This window comes from Andrena cerasifolii, chromosome 6 (genome assembly GCF_050908995.1).
Source record: "Andrena cerasifolii isolate SP2316 chromosome 6, iyAndCera1_principal, whole genome shotgun sequence".
NCBI classification, from domain to species: domain Eukaryota; kingdom Metazoa; phylum Arthropoda; class Insecta; order Hymenoptera; family Andrenidae; genus Andrena; species Andrena cerasifolii.
This window is the reverse complement of record NC_135123.1, coordinates 331,908-343,595: the sequence shown is the minus strand read 5'-3', so window position 1 is coordinate 343,595 and position 11,688 is coordinate 331,908. Positions and strand designations below refer to the sequence as shown.

At 41.5% G+C, this 11,688-nt stretch overlaps 1 long non-coding RNA gene across 1 annotated transcript; it reads right to left on the bottom strand.

The window, feature by feature from the left end:
* Positions 1 to 10,668: 10,668 nt before the first annotated feature.
* Positions 10,669 to 11,445, bottom strand: LOC143370508 (uncharacterized). Its single transcript, XR_013085645.1, has 3 exons — positions 11,431 to 11,445; positions 11,086 to 11,341; positions 10,669 to 11,012 (listed from the first exon to the last, which is right to left on the bottom strand). It is a non-coding gene; the product is annotated as an uncharacterized LOC143370508 (long non-coding RNA).
* Positions 11,446 to 11,688: the final 243 nt, after the last annotated feature.

Genomic DNA, 11,688 nt, shown 5'->3' with positions numbered 1-11,688 from the left:
CAAGCTCATTGTTTAGATGTGAGCCTCTGCTTTCGTGCTCGGTTCACCTTTCCGTCCTCCAGGTTCTCTCGACTCCAACGTCTTTCAATATCAAAATGGATCGGCTAAAGTGTTGTCGCTCATTTATTAGGCAACCCTGCAGATAGCCGCCTGGAGTAATACCGGAAGGAATTTGGAGTAGCGTCATCCGAGGGAGCACAGGACAACGCGTCAGCCGGAGACACGACCGCGAGCTGGAGCAGTTCCAGCAACCATGCGCTGGAGAGGGGACGGTTTACACACTTTCGCACGCGAGGGACCCAGGAGCAGGAGAGGAAAGAAAAAAAACGGAAGAGAGAAGAGACAAGGAAAAAGAATGACAGTACCGACCGCCGGACGACAGGACTCCCCCACCCGTTTTTGCCCAAGAAGAGGACGCGTCGCCGAAGAAGAGAAGCCTTTTCCAAGAGAGAAGCGCCCAAGAAAGAAGACGCAAGTGGAGGGTAAGGACGGGAAAGTTCTTCGGGGGAATCCGCCGTACCCACGCCTTACCCAGGGTTTTTGGGTGGTTTTCCCCTTGGGCGTGAAGGCGAATGCCGAGGCGCCGGACGGAAGAGGCCACGCAGCGTTTTTCCACTCTTTCGGACCAGGGTACTAATATCCTCCTTCCGTGTCTATATTTTCTGATTTGCTCATGTGACCTAAACTGCAATATTTGTTCATGAATTTTACGTATTTTATATGTAAGTTGGAATCTTGCGCTAATTTCCTTTCTAATGACCGGAAGCGTCGCAGGGCTATGGTATATGATTCTCCCAACTAATGTATGTTATCCTTGACTGGGAGTTTCACAATATATTTACCGGTCGTCGCGTCGCGGGTTATATTAAGGCGGGATCTCCTACCCGCGATTGGTCGCTGCAATTGGTCGCAGCGACTGGTCGCAGTATACTGGTGCAATGGGAAAGCATGTATCTGTTCTCCTACAAGCGACTACCAGTCTAGGCTACTCGAGAGACAATACAATGCGATGAGGATCTGTTTCCCATCATACCTAGTCGCAGGTTGGGCACTGCTCCCGGAGGGAGTCTAGCGACCAGTCGCACTGCGACCCATTGCCACAGTGTGACAGAATCCCAAGAAATAAGGAAAGAAGTCAGAATTCAAAAGATATGGGAGTATGTATTTTTATGTTACCTGTAGACTACTAATATGAGCACCTAAAAGCTCATTATTTTTCGTGCAGAATTTTAAATCGCGTGTTTTAATTTTTGGTGGTATAAAAGAAAACAATTTTTGGGGCCCCAAATGAGTAGTGTCGATTCTGTTAAGTAATAGCAAATAATTAGTTACACACAGTTTTTTTCCATACGAAACCAATTGAAATATTGTCAGCAATCATCCCCCTTTTAGTTCCACTTCCGGGAACTTCTGAACAAATTTTTTGTTTGTTTTCTAATCAACATAATCTAAACCTTGCTACTACGGAAAAAGCATTCGCGAATATTTGGCAGATATAGATTAAGTACGTGTATTCTATGTCGCACACTGGAGGTAAATCCCCCAAAAATGGGAGAAAATGCAACATCCTGTGTTTTGCATTTAAAAATGCCGAATATTATTAAGGAAATTGATACTAAAAGTGTTAATATATAAGTTTGACGTTATTAAGAAAATAACGTCAATTCGTCATAAATTGGCGTCAATAGTTTCAATAAAACTACAAGAATTTGATAAATATGCCATGGAAAGTGCAGTGTTCCATGATGTAGCGTGATGACTGATGGCCTAAATGGATTGTTAGCGGGTCACGGTTTACTACAGCTTTATGACACTAGTCCTTCGGCCCCCTACACGATATAAAGTAATTCGGAACCATCTGTCAAGTAACTTGCAGAACATCGGAACAATTTTTAGGATTAATCCCCAATTGCTACAAGCTAATTCCTCTACGTCCGGCAGACAATAAACTGTGTTTCGCTACAGTATAAAAGAATGATAAGTATGGTCGGAACGTTGACCGTGACGTAGTCCGCTGACTGCGCGTGGTTCCGCCAGCGTCGTCCTCTCTTCAAATTAAGGGGGTATTCTAATCTAGACACTCTGCAATAACACAATAATATTTACCGTAAGCAGCCCCTAGACGCTCAATATATTGTGTAATATTCAATATTATTGACCGTGTGGGGCACACAGCAAAAATATTGTGCAATATATTGCACAATAATATTGAGCGTCTACAGACCGGTTAACATTCTTCGATCTAACATAAGAACATCTTCTTTTGTTAGTGGAGGAAAATGCCACATCTGATTCCCAACAATTAATCAGGCTGATCGGCCAGAGAGTCTCGCCTGGGTCATAGTGTATGACCATATTGTCCCGCGAGTCGGTGCGGCGGTTGACAACAGTACCTACTTGCGGGTCCGAAGTCATTATAAATAGGGCATGTACAATCCACCGACAGAGCAACACACGGATTAACTCAGACTGAAGAATGCCTAAAATTATCATAGACGTGTAAGGGTTTCGAGCGTGATGTAACGCTTCTTACAGGATTTCAGGATTGGTTCGAGTGGCGTGCGATAAAGAATTAAAATTCAAGAACAAGAATTTAACTTAATAGTGTTTATTCAGGAAAACACTTCTGAATTATACAAACAAACATAAATTAACACTTTATAAGTTTAAAGGAATTATAATAATTAAATAGGTTGCGACTCTCGGTCGGTACAAAGAAATAAAGTTGATCGTCTTGGGTTGCAACTCTCGGTCGGTACAAAGAAATAAAGTTGATCGTCTTGGGTTGCAACTCTCGGTCGGTACAAAAGAACGCCCGTTTGATCGATCAATTTGATATATATAACTTAAATGACTAATAATAACGTCTTAGTCGATAGAATGAATTAGATTATGGATAGTGACTCTTGGTCAATATAGAAGGATAATAGGTTTATGTAATAGTTTAGGATTTAGGAATTGAATATGTTAAGTTGAGATACGTTTTAAATTGCTCTCCGTTTCATCAGGGGCAGGTTTGCCACCTGGAGTGATCTCAGTCCCACGTTGCTCAGGAGTAATGTACTAACCTGAGAATAAGAATTAATAACTTTGCTTCAACTAACTAAGGGGCCTACAAGGCGGCTTCCACGGCCTGAACGTCTCGTCAAACTTAGCGACTATGGCTTTGGTTGGGACGCTCGACAGAACCGAGGGGCCTACAAAGCGGCTTCCAAAGTTGGAGCATTAATTTATGTTGGGATCAGCTATAAGCTTTAAATGATCCTTAATACATTGAATAATTGACTGTTTGAAATAGAATTCTTGACTGGCATCGAATGAACCGAATAGAATAGAATGAATGAATGAATTTCTCTGGGCTATCGTGCCCGTATTTATACATGTTCTGGATTTTGGGAGCGCACCAATAGGAATGGAGTTCGAATATAACGCGTCAATCATTCTCGACTCGCTCGATCTGTTCTCCAGCCGGTCTACAAATCGACTGGTTAGTGCGCAGGCGCGCGTGGAACGCCCGATTCTCCCACTCATTGCTATGCATATTTCTCTGCTTCGATCCTTACTCTCGCCGATCCGCCGATTGACTGAGGATCGCGCATGCGTTCGATTCTCCCACTCTTCATCACTCGATTCTCTCTTTCATCGCACTCGCGTCTCGCGATACTCTGAGCTAATTTTAATATTAATACTAAACACACCTTATAAAAGTAGGATTAATAAGAATATAATAAAAATATAAGTATTTAAGTGCTTATTAATTGGTTTTATTAATGCGAAAAAAAAAGGCGCAGTTTTGGAGGTTTGTTACAGACGACACAACGTTCTTGATTGCCCTTTACAGATGCTGGCAAACATATGTTGTCGAAACGTTCTAGGGGCAATATGAAATTACCGGTCGAAAGCAACGAATGATTTCACGCTTCACTCTGAGCCCGTTTTTTGTCTCAACGCACAGTGGACCGGAATCTTAAGAAATAGAGAAATTATTCAACATGCCATTTTTCGCAATCGAAATGCCGAATCATATTAAGCTTCTTTATAAAAAAAGGTGTTTGATTTTCTTTCGGCAAAAATAGAAAACTATTACTGGATCTACAGAAATGCATAAAAAGTTTAAAACACCTTCATCTGTATTGTAGTGGGAATCTTTTGACCTACAATTTGTTCAATAATTTTTAAAATCTTTATTTCTGGCTTCTTTTTGGGTCTTCTTTGTGGGGTTTTACTTTTTTTAGGAGCACATATTTATAATTTACAAAAAATATTCGGGTCAGGCATGAATAACAGTGACGCTGAGCCTCGCCCATTCTGTACTTTGCATTTCTAACTCCACTGCGTTGTATCAAATATTATAAAAGAATAAACACGATTTATTATTATTATCATAAATATATAAAAATACATAATCCTCCTCCAACTTTTGAATTCTGACTCGTTTCCTTGTTTATTGGGATCCTGCCCCACTGTGGCAATGGACTTGGTCGCTGGTAGCAGTGTGCAGATCGCCCCGAGGCTCGGGTCCCTGGCCTTCGGGACGGGTCGGAAAATTTCGGGTGGGGTCGGGCGGGGTCGCAATACTTTCGTAAGTTTCCGGCCCGTCCCGAGCCCGAAAAGTCACCTACCCGCACACCCCTGGTCGCAGGCAAGAAGATTCAGCCTAGGCCCAGTCGCTTGGTCAAATCGCTGCGACCAATCGCGGGTAGGAGATCCTACCTTTACATTGATAATGACGTTCACATGCCGCTACTTCGCTTGATAAGACTATTTCGCGTGGGGTCTCCTCTAATTCACACAATTTGGCTAACTGATCTTGTAGTGCACAACGTGCAAGATTGAAAATTGGTCTTTGAATCGACTCTGACGGACCCAATTTTCCCGCGACAATCCAGCCGAGCTTAGTTCTTTGCAGCATCACGTAACTGGTTGCGGTGGCTATTTGTCCGATGCACAACAAATTGAAAAAGATCTCAGCCCCGATCAAGCCTTCTATTTCCGACGAGTTGGCAAACCCAGGGTCGGTTAATGGAATGTTATTTGGAATATTCAGCTTGGTTCGAGCTACAGATTGCGAGGGTACGATTTCTGTGATTTGCGGTAGAATTAAAAAAGTTAGTTCGGTGTTGAAATTATTGATGCGAGACTTTATGCACGCTTTGACCGTGCTGTTGATCCTTGATATCGTTTGATTTATACCTATCACTGGTCTGTTAGTGTAGTGTTCGACTAATCCGAGTTTCATCGCCGTTCCGTTAAAAAGAATGTGAATAATCGCGGTTGACAACAGAACCTCCGACGGACCTATGGCGTTTGATGCGGCCACGTTCGCTTGTACTGACTGTTGATCAGGCGGCCGTTCCGTGTGTAATAGTGTGTGATGCCTTCCCCTGCATTGTTTACAAGTACCGACAGTGCAATTTGTAGCTGTATGATCTGGACGCAAGCTATTAATACACAATCCGGCCCCCTTGACAATGTAAAATTGCGGTTCTACTGTCGCGCTGACTAATTTGGTACACTGATATGCAAAGTGCGGACCCTTCCAAATATAGTATGACGATTTTATCGCTGCATGAGAAAGACTGGATCGATGTGTATCTACTGACACCTTTTTCAAGGTCGAGGATCTATCCGACTTTTCCGGTTGGTTGGTTTCTAAAACCTTCAATCGCGCATGCAAAAATTCTAGTAAATCCTCCACAGAAGGGAAAGGATTGCTCTGAATTTTCTCCTTCCAACGCAAACAAGTTCCTACATCCAATTTAGACGTTACCGCATAAATTGGGAATGCCCCAAGAAACGGCTGATTGAGAGCATTCAGCGCTCGATAATGTTTTGTCGCCGCGTGCAACAATTCGCCCAGAAGTGTGGCGCTCGATCGCGAACATACCGGTAGTTCGAAAAATGCATTTACGCGATTGTTAACCACGGCCGTCGGATCGTTGTAATACTTGTCCAGAATGTTCCACACGATCGAGTAATTCGCGGCAGTCGTATCCAGAGACTCCACCTTCTCCGCGGCCTTCCCGGTTAGACAAGACTGCAGATACATTAATTTTTTAGCGTTGCGAAAATTCGGGCTATCATGGACGGCGGACCTGAACGCGTCGCAAAACCCGGGCCATGCCTCGTATGATCCACTAAATTTCGGCAAATCCAATCTCGGCAATTTTACGTGCAAATCCGACTGCGTTGTTATCGGTGAATCAACGGGTGTCGTCGCGACGGGTTACCTTTACTTCACCGACATTCATTTCACCGACAATCATTTCACAGACAAGGGCCGTATTAACAAATTTGAGCGCCCTGGGCTATACAAATTTGGCACCACAACTCTATACACCGTATAGACTGCAGTTTCTTCCCAATTGGTACAAGGCGGTAAATACATCGTATAGATTCTCCATTCTTAAGCACCCTTCAATCATCGGCGTCCCTGGGCTATAGCCAATTTAGCCCACTTGATAAGAAGGCCCAGTCAGTGTCATCATCATCATTATCTCCATATTCATTTCCTTATATAAAAAAGTAGCGATACAAATGATATTGCAAACTATAAGTTATTGTTACGTATTCACAATTTTTCATTATTAATATTATTAATAACAAATTATAATAACACATGTGAATCCATAACATAAATTATTATATAAATTAACATTAGTTTAGTTGTTACCTTAATTGATTACATAAGTTAGTACCTACATAAATTAATATTGATCTTTAATAATGATTAATATCAGAAATTATAACAATGTGGCGTTTTGTTTGATTAATACATCATTAATATGTCGGAATAGGGGGAAACGATGAAGCCTCCGAGGGCGATTGGGGGTTCACGTTGGCCCTTCACCTCGAAAAGCGTCTCATTTTTTATTTGATTTCAACAAGAATTGAACAATGTTGTTATAAAGAACTTTCAAGAAAATTACTTTTAATCAATCTATAAACTATAATACTATTTAAATCGAAAACTAATGAATTCTCGGGAAGGGAAAGCTGAATTGTCCTCGATGACGATCTCTTTCGGAATCAAACCCTTTTTTCTTTTTTTAAAATTCCGCATTTAAATTATCAACCTTTTCCGGTTGCTAAACAACCCCTTCCGTTTCCCTTCCGAGACTACATTCAAGCGCCCACTAACAGTCTGACGCTTGCGTTCGATTGGCGCCAAAATAATTTCGCAATTCAATCATTCATGACTTCATGTCGTCATTAGTAATAGCATTAGTAATAGATTGTAAAGATCGACTATCTATTTGCTCAACCCTGTGTAAGCATTGTAACGAAATAAACGATACATTTCAATTAAATTTATTCATTATTTTTTTTATTCTCCGACAAATATATAACATAAATTAACTTGATATAACTTCAATAAAAACATAAACATGAATAATTGTATCATTACAGATACAAGTTATGTGCTAATGCGCTCACAAAATCTATTTTTGTATATGTTTCTCGATTTTCTAAGATCCTTTGTACTCTTTCTTCTCTTAGTTTATCTTTCTTTTTCTTTTTTACTGGGGGTTCACCACGTAATACCCGCTCAAGTGTAGTTTCGGTTATAATTTGTTCTTTCTGTATTTCATTTATAATTTTAAATAATGAAACCTTATGGCGATCAACTATACATTGCCAACGTCGATGCCATGATTTGATAGAGTTTTGAGTTCGCTGAAAACCATTCACTTCGCGCCAGCTACCGGCTGCGCGACGGATTCTACCCGCGGCTCTAAGGCCTATGCTGAGACATTTTGTCCAGTCTCCTCTCGTCGCGTCACATTGTTCTCGTCAATGGAGCCCAACATTGCCCGTGCCATTTGGATAGCCTTGTAATGATTTTGTTCAAATTCCATTCGTTCTGCAAGACGCGATTCGAACACCTCATCCGATGCAAGCTCCTCTAACGAGTCGTGAATACCTGCAAAGGCTTCGAAATCTTGTTCTACTCTCGCGATTCGGGTTTCTAAGTGTTTCGCAAAAATTCGTCGAGACTCGTCGCATGGATCTAACGCTTTAGCAAATACCGTAAGACGGCTCTTAATCACTGCGCGTTTTTTATTAATTCGCGTTCGCGTTTCTTTACGTCCTCGGAATCCATAGTTGGCTGAATTTATCACACCTTATAGCGGAACGAAATTCGTACGAAGGAAAGGAAACGAAGGAATGGCGATACTGACAAGATAGACACTGACTCACGTTTACGCTGTTACCCCGATGTGTGGTTGCTGTGCCCAGGTGAAGAAGACCCCTGGCCGTGCTGCGCTGTGCCTTCGTGCGGAATGATCCGCGATGTACTCGTCGTTGTTCTCGTACGGATAATCCGCGTTGTACTCGTCGATGTTCTCGTACAGGATGACCCGCGTTGTACTCGTCGTTGTTGCGGCTGTAGCCCTTTGTATGCTACCGAAGCCGTTCTGCCAGGATGCTGCGCCTCGTGTGTAGCCGAATCTCCAGCCAATGACTTGCAGTGGACACGTTTTCAACGCATATCCGTGGTTCGAAGGACCAAAAATGGAGAGCGTACCGAGACTATGCTCGGTCCTTCTCGATCAATTGTGAATGATCGAGCCGCGTTAAATAGAGTTGTAGATGGTAGTAACAACGATATCTTATAGCAATGAACGTTATTAATAGTCTGTCTCGAATGGTCTGTCTCGTTTGAGTCGTAACGACAATGTAACTGCCGGCGTGTCGAGCCGATCACGCAGCGCTGGGTTCGTGCAGCGTCGTCTTTCGTCGGTCACTAGCGCGCATTGTTCCAACGAAAGAGGCGAATTCCATTCGGGCGCTTCCAGGAAGCTACAGTGTTGTCGAGAGGCAACAGACGGTAACGTTTTGTTTGTTTGTTGGAGAAACATAAAGTGAAACCATTGCATATAATGCGGGATTTCGTTTCGCCGTACAAAATCTAAACGGTGAAAATTATTCAGTATGGAGCTACAGGGTAGAACTCTTACTGATAAAGGAAAAGTTGTGGAATGTAATTAAACAGGACGCGATCGCCCCGACAGATGCTGGATATACCGCATGGTCGAACAGGGATGGCCAAGCACGTGCTACAATTGGATTATTGGTGGTAGATAATCAATTGCAACACATAAGGACTGCTAGGACTGCTCGTGAGGCATGGGATGCACTTAAAGGATACCACCAGAAAGTCTCTTTAACAAGTAAAGTATTTTTGTTAAAAACAGGCATGCAGGATGGTGCTAAAGGAAGGTGGAAATATGGAAGATCACATTACGACTTTTTCAAATTACATTAATCAACTGTCAGCTTTCGGACAGGATTTGCCTGATAATCTCGTAGCATCACTATTATTAGGAAGTTTACCGGATTCATACGACGTAGTAACGGCATTAGAGAGTAGATAGGATAGTGAAATCAGTACACAATTTGTAAAAAGCAAATTAATAGACGAATTAAAGAGGCGTAAGAGCTCAAAGAACGCAAAAGAAAATTTTCCAGAGGCAGCTATGAAGACTGCATTTAAGGGTAAAAGCGGTGCGCAACAGCAGAAAAGTTGTTTTTATCTGTAAAACACCTGGTCATTTAAAGAGGGAATGCGTAAAGTATAAGGCTTGGAAGAGCAAAGAAGAAAAACTAAATTATGTATCCGATGAAAAGTCTCCTCCAGGATGGTGTTACTATGCAGTGTTCAGAGAAGCTTGTTTCAAGGCGAATAAAACAAAGGGAAAAGAAAATTCTTGGATTGTAGATTTCGGTGCAATGAATCACATGGTAACCTCGAAGGATTTTTTCGTTGAATTCGACTCTGGCAGGAAGGGACATGTTTGTCTTGCAGACGAAGAAAAGACGGCTGAAATGGAAGGCATCGGTTCAGGAACCATTAAGTACGGTGCAGACCCTGGAAAAGTCATCGAAATTTCATTACAGGACGTGTTGCATGTTCCAACCCTTGACTGCAATTTATTGTCAGTCAAGAGGCTAACGAAGGATGGGTACAAGATCAACTTTGAAGAACAGCAGTGTCAAATTCTCAAGAACGGGGAACTGCAGGCAACGGCGAGAATGTTTTCCGAATTGTACGTGCTGGAAACGGTCGAAAAGGCCTGTGCGGTCAATGAGGCCATAAATACCGAGCATACGGACGACTGTCAGTATTCATGGCATCGGCATTTTGGACATCGTCATCCGGTCGCAATTAAGGGGGTAGACACTTCGCGTGACCTGGCCGATTCAGCAGGTTGGTATTACAGCAGGTTTTTTGTGCACAGAAATGGTAATACCCATAGACACGCGGCTGCCTGTGCACGCGAGAGGGAGCTGTTTGTCATTTCCATATTTTATTTTGAATGTGAAAAGAAATTGTCAGCTGTTGCGTTGAACTTGTAAAAATTTAAACAGAAAGTCTGCTGGTACTGCAAACGTAGAAAATTCATTGTACATTTACTTGAAATGTGCTTATGCTAGAATATTCTAAGTTGGCAGTAAGCAATTATAAGTGAAAAGGAAAAATACACGAGAGCATGTCCCCAGAAACTGAAGTTTGTTAGGATAGAAATTTTTTAATTAATAAAACACTGAAACAGAACATGAAATACACTTATTACACGTCCTATGCAGAAAGCAATTATGAACAAACATATATAAAATTGTGTTTGACGTTGAATCCAACGCGTGATTATTATGTGGTCCCTCCTCGAAGTGACAGAAAATATAGCCTATGTATATGATATATGACAATAAATGTTTAGCGGCTATTTCGTTCTATTACGCTACTTTTGTGAACTTTTTATCATCCTTTCGAAACATTATCATTACGCCACAACAGTATCTTTAGGAAATCAGGTAAAGCATATAGGTTATATTTTCTGTCACTTCAAGGACAGAAACTCTGCTCCACCAGCTGACAGAAAATCTGCTGCTGCACATTTTCTCTAGCCCGATCGGCGTCATGGAAGGGGTACCTCTTCCACCCTGCATTTGTGGTAGTTGCAACGATATTCCTCAGCCCAGTGTACATATGTACACCCTGGTTTGATCTGCAAAAATAAATAAATTTAATAAAAATAATTTTTGTGTTTATACCACTTGAATGTAAAAACTGATACTCACACTTACTGAAGAAACCATTATTATTGTGTCCTATTTCTCATAAATATTTTCTTGGGATGGCACTGACCCCTTTCGATGCCAGTTAGTTGTCATAGAACCTGTGATAAAAAGTTAGAACGAGTTGTAATCTGAATGCAGTAAAAATGTAAATGTATGTATGTTGTTTACTTATCTTTATGCTTGCGGAGAAGACAGCCTTCCTTTCCTCGCTTCATACAGCATGATTTTCAATGTTGATATTGGTTGGTGGAAACATCTAAAACAAATTCATATATGAGAGAAACATTCATGATGATTTCCAATTAATCCAATTATTTGCATAACAAAAGTATATGTCATACTTACGCTTTTATACATGTCATTTCCACTTGATATGAAAGAATAGCTATAGGTATTTATTATTAGAAGAGTGTGAAAAGGCCCACCACCACCCCCGTCATAGACGGTCCTATTGACTCTCCATATGTATCTTCTACATACTTTCTTACTTACATTTTGGAACATTATTTATTCGACAGCTCTTCATATGCGCTGGATGCACTCGCCGCTGCAATAGTCACTTTGAATTGCAATTACTAATTCGACAGCTCTTCATATGCGCTG